Genomic DNA, 27,420 nt, shown 5'->3' with positions numbered 1-27,420 from the left:
GTATCATGTTCATAATGAAGGTACACAGCTGGCATCACGGCTCTCTTATTCTTAATCCTAGTACATTAGCATGATATACTATTCTTAGAATCTAGTTGGGGATTGTTTTTTATCAAAATTCTCTATAAAATTCAGAAAAAATATTTTTCTGAATTGGGCACACTGAAAACTTTACTATGTGAGTGTAATATGCAAACAGAATGACTGGATATTTTTACTAAAGAAAAGGCAGCCATGCAACTGGAACTCAGAACAATTGTCGTTTTGGTGAGTTGAATCAATATTCTTTATCTTAGTGAATTGTCATGTTTCTAGTAAGGTCATGAAAGAATGTAGTAGAAGAGAGAGGGATTGAGAGTTCCTCAGAGGGGGGAAAAATAGGAATTGTCCAATAATATATTTCTATTGTTAAAGAAAACCCCAACATTTCTGTGATATTTTGTTATGACATTCCCAACAAAAAAATCAGCTGGATACTGTATGATCCCACTCATAATATTTTGTAAATTACAGGGAGACAGAAAACATATTTGTGGTTTCTAGGGATGAAGGAGAAAGTAAGTTGTGGGGTGGTTGTGTCCACAAAGGGTAGTAAGAGGGGTCAGTATAACTAAACATTTCTGTGTCTTGACCTGGTGGTAACATGTCTCACATAAGATAAAATGGCAATAAATTCAGTGTCTGTACATACACACTGTGAGTACACATAAAATTAACCAAAAAATTCTAATAATTGATTCCATCAATGTTAGTTCCTTGGATGTGATATTATACTATTGTATAATAGTGGACAATACTATTAATAGAGAAAACTTAAGGGTACACAGAATCTAACTCTATTTCTTCTGCATGTGAGTATATAATTATCTTTAAAAGTTAAATAAATATATATGAATGTGCTGAAGTCTCACATTGTTATCTCTTTTTATAAAGATTATTTGAATTTATCTCAAGAGAAAGCCTAAGATTATCACAATTCAAGATAACCTTAGTTCAATATTGTGGATTGTTATAAATTAATGCTGAGGTATAGTCTATTTATTAGACTACAACTAAGCCATTTAAAACTGTCTTCCGTATCTTTTTTCTGAAATCAGCTTAGAGAATCTGAAGAAAATGACCTATATGTCGGTATTAGGTTTCTGAGTTTATAGTTTTTCCCTATGTCTTTACTCTAGCAATTCTTAACAGCCTTCTTATAAGCACAATGCCTTCAAACAGACTTAATTTCCAGTGTTTCTAATGGTTTCAGATACAGGGTTGGTCTCGTTTGCCTAGTTTGCTCTTACCAAAAGTAAAAGTCACTGATTCTCCAGTAACAGTTTTCAGAGCACCTGAACAAAGGGAGTCTTCTCTGTTAGCTATACAAGCACGCCTTTTCAAGATCAGGGCATTTAGGTCACATCCATCGGAAACATCCAAATTGTATTTCACCATTTACTTGGATTTTGAGTCATATTCTTGATGAGTCCCCGGGCAGTTCATGAGAGTAGCTGGTCATGTGAATAATCTGAGAATCATCAAGCTATAAAGTCATTGAAATATCATTATCTACACACACCACTTTGGAGTAACCAGAAAGAACAAGGTCAGGGACCTTCAGCTTTAGATGCTCTTAAAGAGGAGGATTAAAAAGATGGAAAGAAATGCTTTGACAAGCTTCAAAGAGGCACTTAAAAGAAATGCTGAATGGATGGGTGAGTAGAGGTTTCATCATCAGGAAGAACCCCAGTGAGAAATTCAGAAATACAAAACTCCAGCAGAGAGAGATGAGTAAAAGCCGCAAAGACATCCAATTGGCTGCATAGAATTTGTTTGCTATATATATATTTGTCCTCCCATTGACTGGTGATCAAACACTGACCCTTTTGTTAAGGCATCTCCAGATGTTTTGCACTATTTTGGTGAAGTCTTTGGTCTGAGAATGTGTTGCTATGAGAACATGAAATCAGACAGACCTTTATATACAATAAGATGAAAGCATTTTCCAATTCAGGACATGTGAAAAAAGCCCTAAAAATCCACCCTCCCTCGCACTGAGAAGTTCTAACCCACAATTCATTATAGTATGAAAGATAGTATAGTTGAAAGATACAAGTTATTATAGATATGCAGAGATCAGAAGATATAACAGTGTGACCATATTGATTTCATTAATAAATATTAGGGATATTATTGCAGCTGCCGAAGCAAGTTTAAGTCAGCTTCAATGATACTTGATCAGACCTTGAAACACTGATGAATAGCTAAAGAAATCACTGTCACTGTCATCTTGTTGCTCATCGATTTGCTCAAGCGGGCACCAGTAATGTCTCCATCTTGATACTTGTTGTTACTGTTTTTGGCATATCGAACACGCCACAAGGTAGCTTGCCAGGCTCTGCCCTGCAGGCGAGATACTCTCACTAGCTTGCTGGGCTCTCTGAGAGGGGTGGAGGAATCAAACCCAGGTCAGCCGCGTGCAAGACAAATGCCCTACCGCTGTGCTATCGCTCCAGCCCAGCCAAAGAAATAAAAAGACAATTATATACTCACTCTTTTGACTGATTCTTATTTCTCTCAAATTATTGTATACATTTAAGAGTTATGAATGTCACTTAGTATATGGCTTTGGCCAAGTCAATTCATAGTTTCTTAAATGTCTTCTTGGAGCTCTAATTAAGAGCTAGACTACATTTTGTCTAATATTGTTCTTTTCTCAAGTTCTCTTCTTATCATTGCTGCAGAATTAAACAGGGTCATATACACGCACACACATGACAGAGGTTCTCTTGCCATTAGTTGTGCTACTCATATACATGCTTTTGGAGGTCACGTCCCTTCAGGTTGTGTTCACACACACTTGATTGTGGTGTGGGTGACTGGAAATCACTAGTGGCAGCAGGAATTCCTCACAAGATTGGATTAATGTTTAAGATTTGTTTCAAATAATATCTTCAATTTTATCTCAGTAATAATTTTAATGAACATACTGGGTGATTTTTCTCATGGATACTATTGCTTTACTTAAACATACCTTGGATGTAAACTCAAGTCTCCCAATGATTAAACTGCAATAAGACCCAAATGTACCATCTGAGATTGTTCAAAGTCTCTTAATAGTTGCTGGAAATTCCATATATTATTTAGGTCCCCCTCTTAACTTCTAAATCATTTATTATATAACTATACTGTGTCTAGTAAGACACCGAAAAATTTACACAAGACACATATAACTTTACAACCCAGGTCTCTCATTAATTTTTTAAACAAATTACATTGTTGGCTAGAATAATATTACAAGGGTAAACATGCTTGTCTTACAACTTCCAGCCCCACTTAAATCCCTGGCATCACATATGGTCCCCTGAACAAGTCCGGGAGTAATCTCCCCAAGCACAGTTGAATATGGCCCCCACATCCACACCTCCCCAAAGAGAGAGAAGTTCTTCACAAACTGTATATCAATCTGCTTTCTCAGTAATTCTTTTTCCTTCTATCGCTTTCACCTTTCACATCTCTGTTATTGCTCAAAATTCTGCTCTTCCTTAGCTAAGAACCTTATTTACATAAAGCTCTCACAAATTATATGCCCTTTGACTTTGATATACTCTGCAAAGTTTATATCATGCGACTGAATGACATGACACCCCCAGTTTTAAAGAGTTGGCTTTATAAATATTTATTCTGTATCTACTTAAAAAAGGAGTCTTATTTTTCTCATAAAATTATTTAAAATACTTTTGAAAGAGTTCGTAATTGAAAAAAAAATCTTATCAAAAACCTCATATAAAGTGGATTTTTTTCAATATAATTTTCTGAATGTAATTTTTAAAGATATATCTCTGTAATATGTTAATTTTTTTAACATGATTGCGTCCAGGATTGGGTATGTTGGTTCTGAATATATAGTCTTCCATTCTCCTGGAATAGTGGCATCTTGTAATATTTTATCTCAAGTATTACAAACATACTACTTTACATGAATGATGCCTAGGCTTTTTTTAACTATTCAAATCCTTGAGTTTTATTTTTTAAATTAATTTATTTTTTAATTAGTGAATCACCGTGAGGGTACAGTTACAGGTTTATACATTTTCGTGCTCGTGATTCCCTCATACAATGTTCAAGAACCCATCCTTTCACCAGTGCCCATTCTCCACCACCAATAAAGCCAGCATCCCTCCCACCCCCCAACCCCATCTCCCCCCACCCCACCCTGCCTCTGTGGCAGGGTATTCCCTTTTGTTCTCTCTCTCCAATTGGGCGTTGTCGTTTGCAATAAGGGTATTGAGTGGCTGTTGTGTTCAGTCTCTATTCTACTTTCAGCACACATCACCCTTCCCCCGCGTGGCTTCCAACCACATTTTACTTGGTGTTTCCTTCTCTATCTGAGCTGCCTTTTCCCCAGAATGTGAGGCAGGCTTCCAAGCCATGGAGTCAACCTTCTGGTACTTATTTCTACTATTCTTGGGTGTTAGTCTCCTACTCTGTCATTTTATATTCCACAGATGAGTGCAATCTTTCTATGTCTGTCTCTCTCTTTCTGACTCATTTCACTTAGCATGATACTTTCCATGTTGATCCACTTATATGCAAAGATTATGACTTCATTTTTTCTAACAGCTGCATAATATTCCATTGTTTAGAGATACCAAAGTTTCTTTAACCAGTCATCTGTTCTAGGGCACTCGGTTTTTTTCCAGATTCTGGCTGTTGTAAACAGTGCTGTGATGAACATGTAAGTGCAGATGTTTTTACAACTATACTTTTTTGCTTCTCTGGGATATATTACCAGCAGTGGTATTGCTGGGTCAAATGGGAACTCAATTTCTAATTTTTTGAGAAGCGTCTATATTGTTTTCCAAAAGGGCTGAACCAGTCGGCATTCCCACCAGCAGTGTAGAAGGATCCCTTTCTCCCCACATCCTCTCCAACAATGGTTGCTTTTGTTCTTTTGGATGTGTGCCAGTCTCTGTGGTGTGAGGTGGTATCTCCTGGTTGTTTTGATCTGCATCTCCCTGATGATTAGTGATGTAGAGCACTTTATTCATGAACAACAGGATGACTCACATATCCATCGGACTACAGATCCTAGCCTTTGCCTAGACTTTTTAATCAGCCTCCTTTATTTTATAGAGAACTGAACCTATTATCTTGGTTAGAAACTACATTCCTGTACTTTACTTCAGCCATCAAGTAGGAACTAAAGACCTTCCCTTTCTTTTAAGGAATAAATACCAAAATCCCATTTTGTGCCAGATAAGAATTTGACCACAGAGCCATGAAAATTGAATCTATAGTTTTTCTGCCAAATACTTCCAAATTTTCCCACATCCATTTCTACCACTGCATTTAATTTGGTGATTGGTATTTCCCTTCAGCTAATCTTTAGTTTCCTTGAATCTCTTTGCTTTTCCTCCTTTATGCTGTTGTTGCAGTGATTAAGGGTTGCCCATACTTGGCGTGGTGCTTCCTATGTGATTGCAGTGTTCACCAAAGGCTGCACATTTGGTTGCTGTGTGCCAGAGATGCCCATATTGTGTCTACAGGGATTCCAAGTGGCAATGCTGGATTGTATTTAGCATTTGGAATACAAACAATACCTACAATAAGTACTTTCCCATTGAACCTCCTGTGAGCTGTGTTCCCACTCAATTTAGATTTCCCTGCATCTTTACCAACCACCTCTTCCTACTTTGTGGATCTTGACATGTTGCCTTTATGCTTGAAAAAAGTCCAAGATGTACACTGTGTTCATAAAAAGTAAACTCGGGGGGCCAGAGATATAGTAGAGTGGGTAAGGCACTTTTGTCGCATGTGACTAATCTGGGTTTTATCCCCAGCACCATATATGTTTCCCTGCCTGCCAGTTGTGGCCCAGAAACCAAAAAATCAAAACTAAATTAAAAAAATAAATTCTGTTCTTGGTTACAAATAATCCACAACTGGGCACTTGCTTACCACATAGTTTTTATCTGCATTGTCTTGTTTCTTTTTTATTATTAACATTTAAAATTAAAACACATATATACATATATACTAATTTATTTATTGCCTACCGATTTATATTTTCTGGAGTAAGACCACCATCTCATAAGTTTCTTGATAATATGTCATAATGCTAAACTGTTTATCCCAAAAAGCATTAAATAGCTGCCAAAAAATCTAATGCTTTTGTTATATTGTAATCACAAAACCTTTTCAAATATGTATTTCTCAGCAATTGCTATAAAACATCTATGGATTAGCATGATGCCAGGCAGTCTTAATATAGTTCATTTTATGTGAGGTATTCAATATGATCAATCTTATATAATATTATGTCTCTGAAAGCTAACATCATGCGCACACACACTCGCACACACATACAACACACACACATACTTTTCACAAACACCCAGTCACACATAACAGCTCCCATTAAAGGCTGTTTTTATTTCTAAAATTATACCCTCTGCTACAGTGTTTTTTCCTTTTCATCAAATAGCTAAATAAGAAAAAAGAATGACATAAATTTGACAGCATCTGAAAAAGAACAAGAGGTGACATTAATTCATGAAACACATTTGTACTGCACAAAGATCAAACTGAAAAATATTCATGTAATGTATTCAGATGAGCCTAATTCTGTCTTCTGTGTAATAATGCTAGCATTTGAACAAACAAAATGTCTTGGGTTAAAGTTTTCTGTGTTCTTATAGGTAGAAAGTTCAGCAGCTTCTGGGCCAATATCAGTCCTGGAGAATTTGTTCCTGTGACTTTTTAAAGGAAACTATTTCAGAACATATTTCTTTTAAGAACATTTTCCTTTATGTGCTGTAATCATCACTGGTTTTATTGCTGTTAAATCACATTTCCTCATTTGAGGAAGCTACATTTCCAGATCTGAATATATTGGCAAGGCCTCTGAAAGATGGACCCTTGCCTCCCAGTCCTATAAATAATAACCCAACAGAATCTGTATTATGTTTATTCTATGGGTAAACTTGAGTGTTGTGTGAAATTCCCTAAGTGTCTAGTCCCTGATAGTTTAAATTTGTCCAAGAAATATCTACAGTAATGAACATTTCTGAAAGGGTTGTTCACCCAGAACCCAACGTCTCTTTGTCTACTCTTGACTTCTGATTATAATCTAGAGAAAGCTTGAGGGTAATGAAATAAATATTCTCAGTTAAACATGCTAATGTAATTGATACATTTCTCTCATTTTCTCTTAATCTATCCTCACGTGGAAACAAAGAAATATAAAGGAGCGACATAAAGAAATAAAAGTACAAAGTGTGAGGAATAGAATAGCGTTTAAAATGTTCAAATAATTTTGGAATCATGGGAAAATGTAGACATAGTATAACTCAAGGTACCTGACAGAGCTGGAGGTAAGTAGTGGGAAAACCTTTCAGGAGAAAGTTGATCATGCCACAGAACCATGGAAAGATGCAGAAATCAGAAGTCCCCATTTCCTCTGAAGATAGAGATCATTTGGTATAAACAGTAGAGGGACAGAGGGAAGTGTAAGGAGCAAAATAGACTGCATGCTCCATCTCATAAATCTTCAAATTCATACACCAAGTAACCTCTTCCATAATCCTGGCAAGTCTAGTGCATATGCTTATATTCTAGTTATCTGCAATTACAAACCATATGGTCATTAGACATAGTACTTAACAGGTTTCCAACCGAAATTAGGTGAATGATAAAAACCTTTGCTTCCATTCCTTACTCATACATTGATATCCATCCCATGGTATGGATGATCTGTAGTCCAATGGATATGTGAGTCATCCTGTTGTTCATCGATTTGCTCGAGCGGGCACCAGTAATGTCTCCACTGTGAATCTTTTTACTGTTTTTGGCATATCGAATATGCCACGGGTAGCTTGCCAGCCTCTGCCATTTGGGCAGGATACTCTTGGTAGCTTGCCGGGCTCTCCGAGAGGGACGAAGGAATAGAATCCAGGTTGGCTGGGTGCAAGGCAAACGCTCTGCCTGCTGTGCTATCGGTCCAGTCTGGGTATGTGAGTACAGAAGGTAATTCACTTGCTTGCACACAGTTGACCCTGGTCTATTTCTAAGGATGCATATGGTCCGGAACTGTTCACTAAGCACAGAGCCAGGAGTAAGCTGTGAGTACAGCTCTGTGTAGCCCCCAAATTCAAGATTTTTAAATATCAAGTTAATTTTAAATCTAGTAGACCATGATGTATCTCTCTGAAATTATTTTATACCAACATGACAAGGTGCAACATTCAGATAGTTATAAAAATTACCACATCTTGGCCTGGAAGATAGAGCAGGGGTGAGGGGTTCATGCTTTGCATGTCCTCAACCTCAGGAACTGTGAGATACTCCAGGAGCACTGGACCAGTTGTAGCCACTGGAAACTACTAAACATCACCAGTTAGTTTAGTAGTCTCCAGGTGCTGATCCCCAGCTCTGCAGTCCTGAGAAGCACCGCCAACTCCTCTGACCCTCAAATTGAAGTGATGGCTAACTTGATAGAGTATTGCCTGGAGTGGCTCTTGGACTCTCTGAGAATTGCTTACAAGGCAACATATTAATTATAATGCCTTTTGTACTCAATGTGTGGCATATAGCATACCATGATTTAATTCTATTGTCCTAGGTAATTCTTAGACAATTCTATGTTAAAGATGTAATTGCTTCCTCATTGTATATGTAAGACTGAGTCTCAGAATTTTAATAATATCCCTTATGTTCTATTAAGATGATACTAGCTGGAAAGAATAGCAAAGGCTGGAAATATATTATAGCTGGTACAGCACTTGTCTTGCATGTGGTAGACCTGGATTTGGTCCCCGATACCTTATATGGTTCTCAGATCCATGCCACGAGTGATCCCTGATCACATAGCCAGGAGTAATCCCTGAGCACTACTGGTTATGGCTCAAAAGAAAACAAGCTAAAAGGAATAATGCAAAATAAATTTAAAGTAGTTAACTCTTACAGGAATTAGAAATGTAGGTAAAGTAGCAGAGGCTTTTGAAAAGCAATTGTTTTTGAGTCTTCACTTTGGTCTGAGCAAAATGTGGTTAATTGATCTCTCAGCTAGGGTGGTTTAAATGTGACTTGGGAGATCCAAATTTATGGCAAATTTTGAAAGATATTGGAAAATAAAGATATTGGAAAACAGAAAATATTGGAAACTGCATTTACGTGTATATTCTTTACATGTAAGTAGAAAGCAATATTTGTTTTTCAAGGTATATCCAAGCCCAGTGAAGCACATGACAATAATTGGCCACTACCTTTCAGGGTTAACATAATTCTGCCTAGACAACTCCATCCTTGAATTCCTGTGAAGGTAAGATTAATGAATATAAAAGGGATGCAGCTATTTTAGATAATGAACACCTGCGAACTAGAATATCAGAGCCAAGTGCAGTGGCATTACATAGTTCACGTTCTAATGATACATTCAAACAGGTGCTAGCAGAGCTAAAGCTAAGTACATCAATCAGCAGGATTTACAGCTGAGCCCCCAAGATCCCTGACACCAGCATGACACAGAAACAATATTCTGCAGCTGTCAGAATATCTGGGGCTTGAAGCTGCACTCCATGACTTTACACTGATCAGGAGGTCTCTTCCAGATGCCTTGAGATGTTGTTACCATCTGGCATTGTTCCACATTCCTTATAGTCTCAGTGTTTTGTGATGATTAACTGTCCAAATTTCAGAAAAGCAGCAGACAAAAAATAGGAGCAAGTAGCAGTCACAGCTAGAGAGAGAAGTATTAGAACGTGGAAAGTTGTTTTATGCACACATAGTTGTGAGGTCATCAATTCTGGTACTACATTATGTGTTCATTTATTACTTTTAATTAATGAACAATTTTATATGCTGAAACCAGCTAAATTCCCAGGTTCAAAGGAAGAAACTGTTATTGAGGAGCTCTCAGACTTCCAGAGACAATATAAAACTCAAAATGTTGGAAAGATTCGTGTAAAAAACACATCGGAACTTACAAGATCTATTTCCCTTCTTAGCAGATAAACTTCTCCATGTTAGCTGCTAAGTTCTTCACTTTAATAGTCTTTTATTCTGCACTTATTTTTGTTTTAATCCACTGTAATCTAGCCAGCTGCCTGTCTCTCTAGTTCTGCTTCTGGCATTCATATAAATTGTATCAGCTTTCCATTGCCATCTAATAAATAGCACCAAACAGTAGAAGAGAACAAAAGCAAAAGCAATTTATTATTTGTCACAGTCTCTAGGTCAGGATATGGGGCAGGAGTCAACTTGGTAGTAATTTAGTTCTCTGTGAAGCTGTCTGGTATCACTTAATTGGCTAAATCAGCTGAGTTCAAAGAGAACTGGAGCACCCAAAATGGACTTTAGGCTCCTTTCAGATATTCTCTGATCATTTCAGTTTAGCTTGAAAATTCTGAGGACCTGGAGGCTTGTCTCTGGAAGAAAAGAACTAGAAGGAAGTTACTCTTTTAAGGCCTGGATTTGGAAATTTCAGAATATAACTATCACTGTATTCTATTATCAAAGGCACACAGCTATAGCCTCAAAAGTTTTATATGGTTTGCATTTACTTACAAGGAGGGGAGGAACTGTTGGCAATTACATGGAGACATTCTAACAAATAAATACTAGTAAAATGACTCTTAGGAGTCACATATGACACGCTTCAAAACAAATTAAACTACTTATCTCAGACAGTATCCAAGGCTATTATTATGATTTTTTTTGCACTGTATTAGTTTCCAAGGGTTCTTATAACAACGTGCTACAAATTGGGTAGTTTTAGATGTAGATGTAATATTTTCTAACTCATTTGGAAGCTAGAAGTCAAAAATCAAGGGATTCATAGAGCTGTTTCCTTCTGAGACAGAATGAAAATGATACATTTTATCTCTGCCTCTCTCTCCATATGTCATTATCTCTGAATCCCTATCCAAATTTCTCTTGTATAAAGGTATTAGTCATACTGGGATAGAGATTCACCTTCTAGACCTTATTTTAACTTGAATACATTTGCAAATACCCCGTTTTCATATAAGGTCATGTTATGGATTCTTGATGTTAGGACTTCAACATATTTGGAGAAGACATAATTCAACACATGACCGGAGAAATGGAACCAGGATGCTAACAGCAGCTACAAATGAAATTGCTTAATGATGCCTGCCTGCTACTCTGTCCAATATCAAGAAACTTTTTCTGTTTTTTTTTAAACACAATTGAGAATTTTTATGACACTGTATTGTTTCATGTTTTATAGTTTGTAGCTTGGTGCTATATAAATTACACTTGTTGAATATTGTTTGGTTGATGAAGCTGACCTCCTGAGTTCACATATAACAAGAGTAATGGAATCATCCTCACAATAGCCGCATAAATACAAAAATATAATCGTGAATGCAGTGACAGAGCTCTAAGTTCAAAAGTGCATTATAGAGTCTAAAATTGCAGTTATAGTTTTGATGTCCCATATTATCCAAACAATATTACTCTTGATGGTACTTTGCTGAAATATTTTAATATCAGGTTAGCTTCTTTTAGCTGTTCCAAGGATTTAAATAATTCAAAAAATATTTTAAAATGTTCTTTTCTCTTTATTAGTGTGGAGGTGGTCTGTACTCATGAAGAATTTTTTTAAAAATACAAAAATGTAGGTAGGGCATTTGCCTTGCACGTGGCCGACCTGGGTTCGATTCCTCCGCCCCTCTCAGAGAGTCCGGCAAGCTACCGAGAATATCTCGCCCACATGGCAGAGCCTGGCAAGCTACCCGTGATATATTAGATATGCCAAAAACAGTAACAACAAGTCTCACGATGGAGATGTTACTGGTGCCCACTCGAGCAAATCGATGAGCAATGGGATGACATTGACAGTAACAAAAATGTAGGTAAGGGGCTGGAGAGATAATACAAAGTAATGCGTACATTCTTTGTATGTATCACTTGTATCACTTGTCATCCCATTGATTTTCCATTTGCTTGAGCAGGTGCCAGTAATGTCTCCATTTGTCCCTGTCGAGAGCTAGTGCAGCCTAATGATATCTGCTTGCTCCAGGAAAAGGAAGAGCCTGAAATCGTTCATTCAGGGATTTGACGAAGAAATCTGACTATCTAGTTGGTGGGCGGCCTCGAGGTCTTCTGACGTCCTGTGGAATCCAGTCGGTAACAGCTCTAGTCCAGCAGTCTTCTCTGAATCACATTACATGACCGGCCCATCTGATTTTTGATGCCTTGGCAAATGAGACAGCATCCCTGATTTTTGACCATCGACGGAGGTCAGAACTCCGGATTCCTTCTCTCACTTGAGTAAAAGATGATACTCCTACCATAGCTCTTTCAATTCCTCTTTGGGATACCCACATAGCATTCTCATCCTGTTTGCATGGGGCCCAGGTCTCTGAGGCATATGTTAGTGCAGGAAGAATGGTGGAATTGAAAAGATGTGCCCAGAGTCGGAGGTTCTTCGTTTTCTTAACTACCTCCCACCTCTTCGACGCTCTTGAAGGCATTCCATGCTGCTCTCTTCCTCCTGTGCAGTTCTGGCATCAAGTCATTCCTCATGTTGATTTCTCGACCCAGGTACACATAGCTGCTGCATTCGGAGATGTTTCTTTCATTGAGAGCAAATGGACCTTCAGGGACCAGTTCATTTTTCATGAACATCGTCTTGTTGAGATTCAGCTTCAATCCGACCTTTCCACACTCGTGGTCGAAGTCAGCCAGCATTTGTGCAGCTTTTTAATTAAAAAAATTAAAAAGTAGATAAAATAAAATAATCATACATAGTTTACCACCTAAATGAAATATAATCATTGTTCCTTCTAATCCTTGTTCCTTCTAATCCTCAATAGTTACTGTCTTTGTTTTTATTACTTTCTACATAGTTATAATATGTTGGGTCATGGGCCAGGAAATTAAATCCTATAGGCAAATATATCTACCACCTGTTTTTGCATATTTTTGGTAACACAGTAGTAGTCACTATTTCATGCATTGCCCATTTCCGCTTTCAAGCTAAAATGATAGGTTTAACTGGTGGTGACAAAAATGATAGATCCTAAAGAATCTAAACTCCTTAATAGCTGTCCTTTAATAAATTTTGCTGATTCCTGAATTAAAATATAAGCTATTTTAGAATTGAATTCAAGTCTATTTGATCAATCACTATTAGCTGAAGATAAACATAGTGTTTGATAGAAGACAACCGATAGCACATTTGTCAGCTGCTTGATATTCAGTGTCTTGAACACTAAGACTTTTTACACTTCACATTTTTCTAACTTTATTTAAACACCATGGTTTACAAACTTGTTCATAATACAGTTGTTTCAAACATTCAATTTTCCGAAATCAACTTCACCACCAGTGTGACCTTTCTTCTATCATGGTCCCCAGTTTCCCAACCCCCCTCCACCAAGTCTGCCCCCTGGGCAGATGCAAAATTAGTTATATTATATTGCTTTTACAACAAAATGGTATGTGGAATTATATCAGCAAAATAAAATTCATGAAAATTGTTATAATCACAATGAGGTTATTATAGTCATTATTTGGGGGAAGTTCCTCGTTGAGCTTTCTGTGCAATTGTTTTCATTTATTGAGCTTAGTGGGCTTCTGTGCTTCTAACCATCTAATTTGCTATGCTCCTACTGAGCTGTCAGTATTGTGAAAATTGGAGGTGTGTGCAGCTCCTGGAGCTGTAGAACTAGGATCATTCTTGGGCTTGGCATCTTTGAGATTAGTTGTGAAGTTGTGACTCTGGCCTATTTATATGCCAGAGGCTGTGGAGTGTGGGTGTAACTGCCTGGGCTTTGACAGGTCAGGGATGTGGCATCTCTGTTTCCTAAAAAGGGCCCAGAGTTTTCAGCCCGAATGCTAGTGTGCCTGGGAGTTTCATCAGCTTGGATTCTCTTCCAAGATTCTCACTTCACATTTTGTTATAAGCATCCAAGTTTTACTCAGTGGTTTGTAATCTAATTTTCACCCCCTATAATATCTTTACAACTATAGAAAAAACGCAAATACTGCCATTTTAAAGATAATTTTAGAGTATCAGTTTTGTTAAACCATGGTGCTTAAATTTTTTTTAAAAAATTAAGGTAATTTTAGAGATGGTAAGTACTTTTCAGACATTTACATCCTAAACAATCTCTTAGATGATAGTTATTGTTACAGTTGGGCAAACTTTTATGTCAGTTAAATGCTTTGCAAAAGTTTATATGTTTAATATTTATAGAATGTTTTTAATAAATAAATGGGGGAAAGTATGATCATACCACTGTTTTCATCAATAAATTTATTTCCATAAGCTAAATATCAAGAAGTAAAGTCATGATGTTAAATTTCTAATTGAGGCCACTAAGTTATTTTTTTCAAAGGTACACTAAACATATTTTATTATCTAAGTTTTTTCAGGGTCACATTTATAGGAATCATTTGTCTTTTTGTAAAAATAGAGCCTGAATTTAAATGTGAATCTCGTGAGTAAAGAAGTATATCTTCATATTAACTTATTTGCAATTGTTGATGATGATGACCAATGAGCATAAGTTTTGGAAAACCCTATTTTTGTCTATATTTAAATATCTGATATTTAGATGCTTAAGCCAAGAATGAGTTTATAGTTTCAAAATGTGTGAAGCTTTAATTAATGTTTCCTAGTGGTCTTCAAAAAGAAATGTCTTTTCCTCTCATACAACACCTTAGAATAAATTCAAAACCAGTATCTTTTCTTGGAGATACAGCTATTTTCAGAGCAAATACTAAATATCAAAAAAAGTTCAATCAAATAAAGAACCAAACACAATTCAAGTTCAGTGGTTTCAGAAAACTTCTTTTATTCATTCTGAAAATTGAAAGAAAAATCAACTATCTCTAGTACAGATCATCTTGATTTATATGTAAAATTGTGTATATTCATTAAGATAATAATGTCAAAAATAATTTAAAAAATCAATTAGGAGACTAACATCAAAGAAGTACAAGTTTTTTAGAAAGCATACCTCTCTCTCTCCTCTCTCTCTCTCTCTCTCTCTCTCTCTCTCTCTCTCTCTCTCTCTCTCTCTCTCTCTCGTTTGGGGCTACACCCAGTAGTACCCTGTGCTTTCTCCTTTCTTTGCACTCAGGGATCACTCCTGGTAGTCTTGAAGTACTCACTCACCCTACCTCTGTGCTATCACTTGGGCCCGAAAAACTCACCTCTTTTTTTCCATTTCTGTGTATCATCTAGATATCTGTAGAGAGTTTTTCAGGACTCCCATTGCTGACCCAAACTAAAGTTCATTATTAGCAATTGTACCTATAATCAAGCCTTGGGATCCAACATTTATTAACAAATTAGGTTTAGAATACTGGTATGAGGCAATAAACATTGTCTTTATTTTGAATCCCCTTGAGACACTACCATTGCTCCTACCTTTGTATTTACTTCTTTATCCCCCACCTGATATTCTCTAGTGATTAATACCTGGTTGTAGAGCACACTTAAATTTTGAGTGGTTGGTTCTGACAAAGGGAATGTCCAACCAATAATGGAGAGGAAATTTGTAAAAATAAATAAATAAATAAATAAATAAATAAATAAATAAATAATAACTCTAAATCCCTTGACTTTAGAGGACTTATGTTGAGGCATATTCTGCAGCTTCTCAGTATTTTTACACCTTCCCTTCCGCAGAAGCAAGATATAGGGACTCAAAATAATCCCCTGCTATTACAAATCCACTGTTGGCTTCCTTATAATTTACTTTGAAATTATCATACTAGTGTTTCCTGGGATCACATCCTTAACTATTTGCCCCTTAATCATTATCTTAGGATCTAATTAGAATGAGAATAGAGATAGAGGTTACTTACAAAGTTAAACAATAGACCTTGCTCTCTCAGAAGTCACCCTTGATTTATTTTACTTTGTTCTATTTGAGACTGTGGTGCCCAGCCTTGCAAGTGACCACTCCACGTTTGATCCCCAGCACCTCATATGGTCCCCCTAGCATTAGCAGGAGTGATTCCTGAGTGCCAAGCCAGGAGTAATCCCTGAGTACTGCCAGGTGTGGCCTATCCCCCCACATACACAAAAGAACAGAGCCATCAACAAAATAATTCTGAGTCATTTGAAAATTTTTTGCATGGCAAATAATGAGCTTAGTATTTTTTATATAAACTCAAAAATTGTTCTTTAAGTTTTGAATAAAACTATATTATTTCCTTTGCTTAGGAGAATGGAAAAATTCTGATTTGGTTGAAGTAAATGATAGAAAGAGATGATTCTGACACAGTCACATTCTGAATTGTCACTCATTTCAAACTGTCTAGCACAACTCAGTAATTAATCGTTGTTGACTGAGAGGAAGAGGCAGAGCAAGAAAAAGTGCCTTAACTGAATGTTCCTCTATCATTACTTGAAGTATTTTGAAATTTCACTATCACTGTATCACTGTCATCCCGTTGTTCATCGATTTGCTCAAGTAGGTGCCAATAATGACTTCATTTTTTCCTATCACATGCTAGTGTAGCTGAATGGCATCTCCTCACTCCAGGAACATGAAGAGCACGCTGTTGTTACTGTTTTTGGCATATAAAATACATCACGGGTAGCTTGCCAGGCTCTGCTTTGTAGGAAAAAAATAATAAAAATTTAAAAAAATAAAAATAAAAATGAAGAGGTCACGCAGCCGCGAATGCGGCCGAGCGTGCCTGGAAAAATTGTGTTGCTCTCTTCTGGGAGCTTTGTTTTATAGTCTTTGGATCTTGGCTATTGATGAGAGATTACATGGGGTGGAGGAGTGGGTGGAGGGAGAGTTTGTGGGTGTGACTGCCAAGCTACTGGAAAAATGGGGATCTGGGTGCAGAGGACACAGTCCTGATCTGAGCAGGCTTGGAGATCTCAGCCACGGGTCATGCATACCTGTGTTCCTCTATTGCTTCCTTCATGGGTGAGGCTCATTTCAGCCTGTGAAGAATGACCTTGGGCATGGGTGTGGCTGGGTTCTGGAGGCTTTTGGCTGCAGGGGCTCTGCTTACTTGGGGTAGGGAGAGAAACTCAACCCGTCCCCCTCCGAGGGGGCCCCAGTGAAGGCAGCCTGACATGGGGGCAGGATTCTGCCACAAACTCATGTTACATTTGTGCCATGTAATCTCATCAATGGCCAAGATCCAAAGATTATGAAACAAAGGTCCCAGAAGAGAGCGATGCAGAATCCATGCTGAGATCTCCAAGCCTGCTTGAATCGAGACTGGGCCTCCTCCACACAGATCGCCAGTTTTCCAGTAGCTTGGCAGTCACACTCAAAAACTCTCCCCATCATGCCATTTTGGAATTTAGGAAAATTAATTGTTCCTATTATGCTATATTTGTATTTTGTTTTGGGGTGGTATTCACTAACTTTCCCAGTTTAGTGGTCATTTAGTTGCTTTTGAGGGAGCTCAGGGAACCATGTTATGTTGTAGATTCAACCCTAGTCCCTAGCATACAAAACATTCCAACTTTCTAAGCTATTTCTCTCCTTGTATTTCAGACTCTTTAGAGCTAACAGAATATAAGACAATTGGAGAGAATTTTCTTAAATGCATTGCCACCTGTTTCTCTTGTCCTCATCTCCCCAGAGGGCAAATCAAAAGGCTTTTTGCTCTCCTCAGTATATCAAATATGATTTGCAATGTTTTGATCATCTTTTGTAAGCAGGAAATAAAAGTGTAATTCTGGCTGTACATGTTGTTTTGATTTTAAAAGTGGTTAAAGTCAGCCTAATTGTGAATAAGAATTTGAAGTATTTTGTCAATAAATAATATGTACACATAATTTTTAAATCTTGGGCTAAATTTTTGTGCCCTACAATAAACAAGATTGTCTATGCCTAACCCATAATTTTTCATTGTGTGCTCATACCAACAACCTTTTCAGCTTGAGAAGCATGCAGTCTTTCAAAATTATTATTTATGAGTCCCAGTTATATTTATACAACAAAAAGAATCTCTGAACACATTTAAAAGACACCTACTGCACATATTCATATTAATGAGTGACTTATAGTCTGTGTTTTACATTATTTTGCATCAGCTTTGACTGATTTTCCTCCCTATACCCCATTTACTTAGAGACGGAATTATCTTGTTAATTGTTAGTGTCTTAGTTATTAATTTTCACTGACTTGTATCTTCTATTTTACCTATTACTCAACTTTATATCCTCACATTGAACAAAGAAGTGAAATAATTTAGTACTTAGCTTTCTCCTTCTCACTTTCTTTTCTTCACTTAACTCCCTCACCCTCATTTCATTTTATTGCAGATGGAAGATCTTTTCCTTTTTAATAGCTCAGGAGTTTTCCATTGTATAAATTCACCAAATCTTCTACATTCATCATCCATCAACCAGCATTTCAGTTCCATCTCTATGTAATATATTATAAATAATTAACTGAATACTGGGATGAAAATAACCCTTTTTGTTATCATTTTAATATTCTTCGGATAGAGACCCCCAAATAGAATTGCTGAATCATATGGTGGCCTATATTTATCTTTTAGAGAAATTTTCACTTTGTTTTCCCAAATGAAAGCACAAATATACATATCCCACCCATAAACCTGCACTGCTATTTCATTTTCTCTACAGCTTCTCTAAGACTTGTTTTGTGGTTGACTTTAATGTAAGCCATTCTCTCAGGTATGTATCTTCTTATTATCTTATTTTACATTTTCCTGATGATAAGTGATAATAAGTATTTGGTTTTTGTATGCCTGTTGGTCATCTGGATGCTCTTTTTGGAGAATTATTTGTTCAAAGTTTCTGGTGTGATAGCTTTTCCTTCTAGACCTTATTAGAGCCCTTGATATGGTTCTATGTAGTTGTCAACTTAAAAGTTTCTAGAGATAATTGCTCAAAATCTGGTGCTCCAAATCTAGAAATGATTTTTGGTATCCTTTCCGACATCGACATATTGATCTTCCAAATATTGGAAATGATCTGTAGATCACCAATTACTTTTCTATATAATGTTTGTAATATTTTCTCCATCCTTTAATTTTTCCTGAAATGACTTGGGTTTGTACACCCTTACTTGCAGTGCTTATACACTTGGTTGCAGTGCTTATTCACTTTTTAGTTGCAGTGCCTATGTGCAGGTCATATATGACAGTTGAGAACCTCACACACTTGGCTGTGGTATGTGGTATGTTGTAGACTGTACACTTTCTTTTTTTCTTTTTTAAAATTTTTATTAGTGAATCACTGTGAGGTACACTTACAGACTTACAAACTTTTGTCCTTGTAATACAATGATTGAGTACCCATCCCTTCACCAGTGCCCATTTTCCACCATCATTGGTCCCAGCACCCCTCCACCGCTCCCAACCCATCCCCTCCACCACACTCTGCCTCTAGGTAGGGCATTTCCTTTTGCTCTCTCTCTCTCCTTTTGGGTGTGTGGTTTGCAATAGAGGTATTAAGTGGTCATCGTGTTTGGTCTATAGTCTACTTACAGCCCGCATATCCCATCCCAAGTAGGCCCTCCTAGCACCCTTTACTTGGTAGTCCCTTCTCTATCTGAGCTGCCTTTTCCCCCAGCATGTGAGGCCGGCTTCTAAGCTGTGGAATAATCCTCCTGGTCCTTATCGCTACTATTCTTGGGTGTTAGTCTCCCATTCTGTTACTTAATATTCCACAAATGAGTGCACTTTTTCTATGTCTGTCCATCTCTTTCTGACTCATTTCATTTAACATGATACTTTCCATGTTGATCCACCTACATGCAAATTTCATGACTTCATCTTTTCACCTGTTTTTATTTAATATACATGTTTCAAGAAGCTGGAAAAATAAATAAAAATAAAAAAATAAAAATATCAAGCAATCTTGCTTACTTCTATTTTGCTTTTAATAGAGGAAAATTTGCTCATATTTAGGAGAACATATGCATTTATGCTTGTTGCTATTGAGTAAGTAACCTTAGTTTTCCTTTTGCCTTTCAGGTATGTGTGGGTTCAAATGATAACTTATACAGTGTCTGTGCATATGTATAGACAGATGTCAGCACACACCCCATTGAGATATACATATATATGTTTGTATTTATGCCTAAAAACATACTTTCATGTGGATGCCCTCCTTGTCTCCCACAGACGCTCCCCGGGGATGCAAGCCATCCCAAGACCATGAATTCCCAGGGACCCACACTTGAGAAGGTAGAGCTAGGAAAGGGGCCCGGAGCCATAGGAAGGGCATGGGAAGGGCATGGAAGCCATGGGAAGGGCATGGGAAGCCATGGGAAGGGCACTTGCCTTGCATGAGGCTGGCCCAGTTTCAAACCCCGGCATCCTGTAGGGTCACCCGAGCCCCACCAAGAGTGCCCCCTGAGCACAGAGCCAGGAGTAACTCCTGACCAGGACCAGGTATGCCCCTTCCCCCCTCAAAATAAAGAAATTGGCACTATCAGGAGTAACCCCTAACCATAGCTGGGTATGATCCAAAAGGAGAAAAAAAAGAAAGAAAAAAATTGGGGAAAGGCACAATTGATTAAAAATTGGAGGGGGGTGAAGTGCAGTCTATGGTTCCACATGGTCCCCTGTATACTGCTGGGGTCCAACCCCCGAGCACAAAGCCAGATGCCCCCCAGCACCACCAGACAGGCCTCAGTTGTTTCATCTTATCTTTTGGGGGGCCATCCAGATCCTTCTTGTTTGCTAAGCACACACTCCAGTCTGTCTACTGTATGGCCAGCCCCCACCCACAAACTGCTCCCGGCACCATGTAATCCCATCAATGGCCAAGATCCAGAGACTATATAAAGCAAAGATCCCGAAAGTGCACGGCCAAAAAGTGGCAGTGCCAACTGTTATAGTCTAGCCCACTGATGTGCCTAAAGCAGCACACATCTCTTTGGTTTTGACATACTTGCTTGTGTTCTCTGATATACATTCTCCATCCCTCTTGGAGAGCTCAGCAAGCTACTGAGAGTATCCCGCCCCCACTGAAGAGCCTGGCAGGCTCCCCGTGACATATTCGATATGCAAAATACAGAAACAATAACAGGTCTCATTCCTCTGACCTGAATGAGCCTCCAATCCTTGGGAAAGACGAGTAAGGAGAGGCTGCTAAAATCTCAGGGCTGGGATGAATGGAGATGTTACTGGTGCCCACTGGAGCAAATCGATGAACAATGGGATAACAGTGATACAGTGATGCTTGTGTATGTATGTATAACTGTATATATAAATTTACTTAAATTTTATTATAGTTTAGTCAACATGACTACACAGTGTGAATATTATAGCTTTGATACACAGTCAAGTAGTGTTCCCACCACCACAGAGCCCAAGATGCTACACAAAGTAATAGTGCAGATTGGCTGAAATAAATTTATAGAAATGTTACCCTTTCTGTACTAACAAATTGTATTAGAATATTTGTTTTCCTGTATGTAACCAATGCTCTATTATGCATATGAGTTTGGCAATGCATGGCAGTTGCTATCACTGCCATCTCTCAGACAAGATGGGGAACTCAAAGTCCCATCGTTCCCACTTCTGGCTTTCAGGGGACCTTGGCCCTGAGCTTAGAGAATGGAGTGGAGGCTGGTGGTGGGGTAAATACTCCAGCCCCCAACTGCAGAGGGATGCTGGGAGGGAGAGGAGGTGTTGGGGATGGTGATGAAGTATGTGGTGAGTGACAGTCCATATGAGTTATGGATATCAATATAGACTCCTCTGGTAGCTATTTTTTTATCCTGCCCTTTTTGCATTTAGGATTGCACACTTTCTATCCAAGCCCAGCCCCAGTTCCTCACAGAATCTTTGGGAATAGAATAAAGTGGCAATTAAAAGATCAGAACTAAATGTTTGGCAGGTGAGGATAGAACTGAATAACTGAATCAAGTTATTCATTATTCACTACTGATTGTCTGCCATGCAAAGAGCATCTTCAGGATCCGTTTTGGAGGGGTGCAAGAAGGGAAATGCGGTGGTTCTGTTAATTTTGTGTATTAATCTTTAAGGACTGGAGTGGTAGCAAAGTGGGTAGGGTGTTTGCCTTGCACAGGGCCGACCCGGGTTTGATCCCTCCATCCCTCCCGGAGAGTTCAGTAAGCTACCAAGAGTATTCCGCCTTCACGGCAGAGCCTGGCAAGCTACCCTTGGCATATTGGATATGCCAAAAACAGTAACAACAAGTCTCACAATGGAGATGTTACTAGTGCCTGCTCGAGCAAATTGATGAACAATGGGATGAAAGTGCTACAGTGCTACATCTTTTCTAACAGCTGCATAGTATTCCATCATGTAGATAGACTGTACACTTTCTTGTGGTACAGGGGATCATTAACATCTGTGCTGCCAAAACTGTGTTGCACTCAACATGTGGAATGGCTGGTGCCAGGAACCAAACTTTCAACTTTCCCCATATGCCAGGTAGGTACTCTACCGAACGTGTATCTCTGAGTCACAAATACAGTATTTTTAAACCACTTAACCTCAATTACTGTTTGTATGAACCTATATTCCTAACTGTAGTTCAAGTCAATTGTTGGATTTATTTACCACCGTTTGTTCAATTTTTGCTCATAATTACACTTAATAGAAATTCAAATCCACTTAACAACTTCTTAGTGGTCTTTTCTTTCCATATTTCAAGTTTCATGGCCCTTTATTCAGCAGATAGAATTTTATTGTTGCATTCAACTTCTAAAATGAGCTCCATTTTATTATTTTATTAGTTGCACATTCCCCCTCCCCCCACACACATTTTGTAGTCATAAAACTCCTGCTTATGATGGTATGGCAGATGGTAGGAGTAAAGTTGAAAATATCAATGGATCTGGAATTGAGTACCAAATTTAATATTTGTAAGGTATTTCCTCTGTACACTCCCTGAGCCCCAATTCCCTCATTGCCAAAATGAGAATACGATTTACTGTTGCAGAGAGGAACTAGTAGGTCTAAATTAGATAAAACTATGTCTCAAGTGCTTAGTTCCATGACTAAAACATAATAATTGTCCAATAAATTATGTATATTATGGGCTGGAGCAATAGCACAGCAGTTGGGCGTTAGCCTTTCACGAGGCCAACCTGAGTTCAATTCTTCCTCCCCTCTCGGAAAGCCTGGCAAGCTACCGAGAGTATCGAGCCTGCGTGGCAGAGCCTGGCAAGCTACCCGTGCTTATTGGATATGCCAAAAACAGTAACAATAAGTCTCTCAATGAGAGACCTTACTGGTGCCCGCTCGAACAAATTGATGAGCAACGGGATGACAGTGATCTGCAGTGATCACTATTGCTGTCATTATTACTGATACTACCACCTCCACCACCACCACTACTATTACTACGAGTTACTGAATACAATTCTGATGGGTGATTTTCTCTGTATTTTAATCTTTAAGCAATTGTTGGCTCGGTAAGTGAAAGTGCATTAGAGGATTATCTGGCTCAGGAGCAAGGGCTTTTGGCCTTAGAACAAATAATGACAATATACATTTCAGATTGGCATTCATTGAAGGGCAAGGGGAAAAGGATGTATAGTTTTAAGAACATAAAGACACAAAGTTATTTGACTCATGTTTCCAAAGAACCTAGAATTATCTTGCTTGAGTCAGAAAACGTAGCTATTGTTGGAATTTTTATTATCTTTGTTCATTTTGATTTAAATTGAGATAATGTGAAGAAAGGGGAAAGAGAAAGGACAGAGAGAGGGGAAGAAAATGAACTAGGTAACTGTCGTCAGATTTTCTGTGCCATGTCGGATGTAGATTTACAAACACAGTACGTGATACATTGCTGCTCATATCCTCCTCTGTATCCACTGAAGCAGAATCACTGTTGGCATCTGGTCTCTCTCTCTCTCCTCCCCCTCTCTTTCACACACATACACACACATGAATGCACGCACACACACACACACACACACACACGCACACACACACACACACACACACCACATCCGTTTTTTGCACAAGGGAGAAAGAAGACAGTAGTCTCTAGAACTTTAGAGATATGGACAGCTTCATCAAAGAACTTGGGAATAAAATGGAAATTTCAATTTTTGGTGAGTGACTTGTTTGTTCAACCTCACAAAGTCCATTTTTCTCCCTGACTGATCCTATTTTCAGATAGAATCATCACATGTCCAAACGCAATTGCCTAAATTGAATTTGTGTGACTCACAGCCATGTTTACATAGTATTCTTTCAACTCTAGAGACCGAGGTAGTGATTTTGTCATCATCATGGAGACTCAGCCAGCTTCCATCAGACATCCAGGGTTCATTTGTTCTCATTAAGAAAGAAAATTACTGACCACCTGTGCCACTGACACATATAACTAGGGGAAAAGGTGCAAAACTGCAAAGAGATGGAAAAAATTACTCAAAGTCCTTCAAAAAGAATGGTTTCTGAGGCTTACCCAACTGAACTATTCCCTTTTCCTTCTTTATCTTGCAGTTATTTGCATTCAGATGTCAGTGCAATTTCCCTAAAGTACATCACCACCCGAGACAAAGGTCATCTCTATTGTTTTGTCATAGTGACCCTCAGGCAGTGATATATGAAGAAGTAGTAGTTGAAATGTCTTCTATAGATAGTTAGAATTTCTATAGGGCAGAGTCCTGATGTAAATGACATAGGAAAAACATAATAATGAAAGCAAAATCAGTTTGTTTTGAAGCATGGAGTCTCTGTAGTCAAAGTGATGATGCTAAGTTAATAGCTAGCTTTCCTTTTAGAAGATATAGAAATGCTATCTAGATAGATTTTTTTTTAGTAAGTCTTGGTACTTCTTCAGACTTTCTTTTCAGCAGAATGGCTGGACTTCTAACTTTGTCTTCAGAGCTCCAAGAAATCAAAGGCGGGAGTAAGAACTAAGGACTAGATAGATGATAGATATAAAGATGATAGATATAAAGATGATAGATATAAACAACAGAAATGATAGCTATAAAGAACAGAAAGAGATTAACAAAGAGAACTCGACAAATAAGTCCAAGGTTATGAAATAATCTCAGATTATTACATGGACATTCACTGCTCTGTATTGTAATCTTTCTTCTATAAATTAAATATATATTAATGATTATTGGAAAGTACGCATTTCATATTTGCTAGTCTACCTCCAGAACTGCTATAAAGGTTTTTAAATTGGAGAGGGGGGCATTTAGACACAATGCACAATTAATTTATGCCTGTGGTAATAAAGTGTATTGAAGTGTCATGAGACCTCCACAAACTCTGTGACACTGTTGTCCAGAATCACACTGATGTAGCCCCTTCTGAAACTGTTTACAATTCTTACCAGAACTTGTATGTTCCATTCCCTGATGCGTATTCCACCTCTATTCAGCTTCCTATTATGTAACTCCCCTAATTTACTTATTAAAAACATCCTTTTCTTCTTGGTGTTACCAAAATGAAGAAAACTAATCCACTGTCTGCAACCACCATGTCCTCTTTTACTTTTTTTTTTTAGAATGCCCATCTCATTAAACAGTTAAAAGTCAAATTTTACCAACATCTTTAAAACTGACAAGAAAAACTTTGTCATTTTCCACTTGCTTGTGCTTTAACATTCTATTCAGTCTCCCTATGTAGGAATGAAGCTTTTTAGAACAATTACTCTAACAAATTTTCAGAGTATCCTTCAAATAATGTGGCTTTTAAACACATTTTGTTCATTTCCTATTTGTCTTTGAAAAGTGTAAACTTGACTGTTGGATCCAAGACTAATTCATTTATTTTTTCTTCTATAGTCCCTGTTTAAGGCAAAGTTTACTAACATGGTAGTTATTAATTAAATTATCTGTTTAACTTATAAAGAACAAAGCAAAAAAATTGAAACTCTCACTAATTCATGTTTCATTTCCATTAGATTATACAGACATCCTAAATTGTGTCTTATTTTCTAACCATACAGGATAGATGGATCCTCTGAAATTAATTTTACATGAGATAAGCAGTTGATGTCAAAGGAGGAAAATAAAATCAACGTGGACTTAACTTCTGATTTTGACACATGTATTTTCTTGGGCCTCTGGGCATCAAAGTCTCCCCTGCAAGCTTTGATGCATCACTTCATCACTAATGAAGTTTTTCTTCAAACTCTTGTTCACACATCCAACTTCCTTTGAAAGATCTGAACAAATGTCAATTGCTTCCTGTTTCAGTTCATCACTCAAGATGCTTGACAGCATCCAATTTTAATGAACGCCACCAGAGCGCCTGGTCCCTGTAATGCGCTCTCTCCCCTTCTTGGCTCATGGCCCACGCTAACACTGCTTTGATGATGTGGGTACAACAGAGTCTGTCTGAACAGATGTAATCACAAGCTATCCTCCATTTAACAGTCAATCAATTTAACTAACATGATGTCCTTTTGGCTAGGTGTTTATCTACCTTTAACTGTTCCTGTCTGCCTGCAAAATTCTTAATTAGATTGATCTGTTTTTCTAAACATGTGCAGTTAGCTTCCTTTTTCCCCCTCACTGGAAAACATCGAAAAGATCCTTATTTGCTTAAATCAAATTAAATATAATTCTGAGCCTATCTACCCGTGAGTGATGAAAATTTCCATCTCAATCATGTTTGAAGATGTCCCCTTTTCTGGAGCTGACAAGTATTTGGGGTTTTATATAATACTCAAACAAAATTCAGCATACATAGACTAAGTTCATTATGATTGTATCTTATAAGTGCTGCTTATTCAGGAGTTTTCTCAAAGGCCTAACCCCTGCATCTTGTCAAATTAAGGATCTTCTGAGGTGATTCTCACAGCTACTCAAGAAAAAATAAAAGATGTGGAGGTCATAGTACAAAACAAAAATTTAGGGTCTCTTGTTAAATAAAGGTGGAATATTTTATCCTCTTTGGTAATCCAGATTTTTGTCTTTTTAAATTTTAGGTTATGAAAATGAACCTCTTAAACCCTGATTTGAAATTTAAAGGGGTTGTAATCCTCAAGAAAACCTTCTCAGAGAAAGAGGTCTAATAGATACCAAGTCATTAAAATTGAGTAGTCTTAGGTGCCAACTAGCAATAGTAAATCAGAATCAGTATTTTACAAAACCCCTTGTTCTAAGAATTAAAGTATTGTTGAATTCTTGCACTAGGAGACAAGAAGAAAGTGAAGATTGTTCTTGTATTCCATACTCCTACACTAAGAAAAATAAGTGCATTAACTAGCTACCCCTAATATTGGTAGCTAGTAAGTTAATAACAGAACTGAGCTCTGATATACACAGAAAGTAGATGTCTAAAAACAGAGAGCAGTCTAACATTCAGAAAGCAGTTAGGAAGAAAGGAGGTGGGGAATACTGGAAGTGGAACAGAGTTGGGGGAATGATCTCTTACATGATTCCTGCATGAAGTTCTGTGGGTCGAGTTCAATGGCTTTTCTGCTGTTCAAGAGAAGGGTGGAGTTTGAAATCTTTGTATTGTCAGCAACTAGTTTAGAACTTTGCAAATACT

Source organism: Sorex araneus, chromosome 4 (assembly GCF_027595985.1).
Source record: "Sorex araneus isolate mSorAra2 chromosome 4, mSorAra2.pri, whole genome shotgun sequence".
Taxonomy (NCBI): Eukaryota; Metazoa; Chordata; class Mammalia; order Eulipotyphla; family Soricidae; genus Sorex; species Sorex araneus.
The sequence above is the reverse complement of the archived record's forward strand: the minus strand, read 5'-3'. Positions refer to the sequence as shown.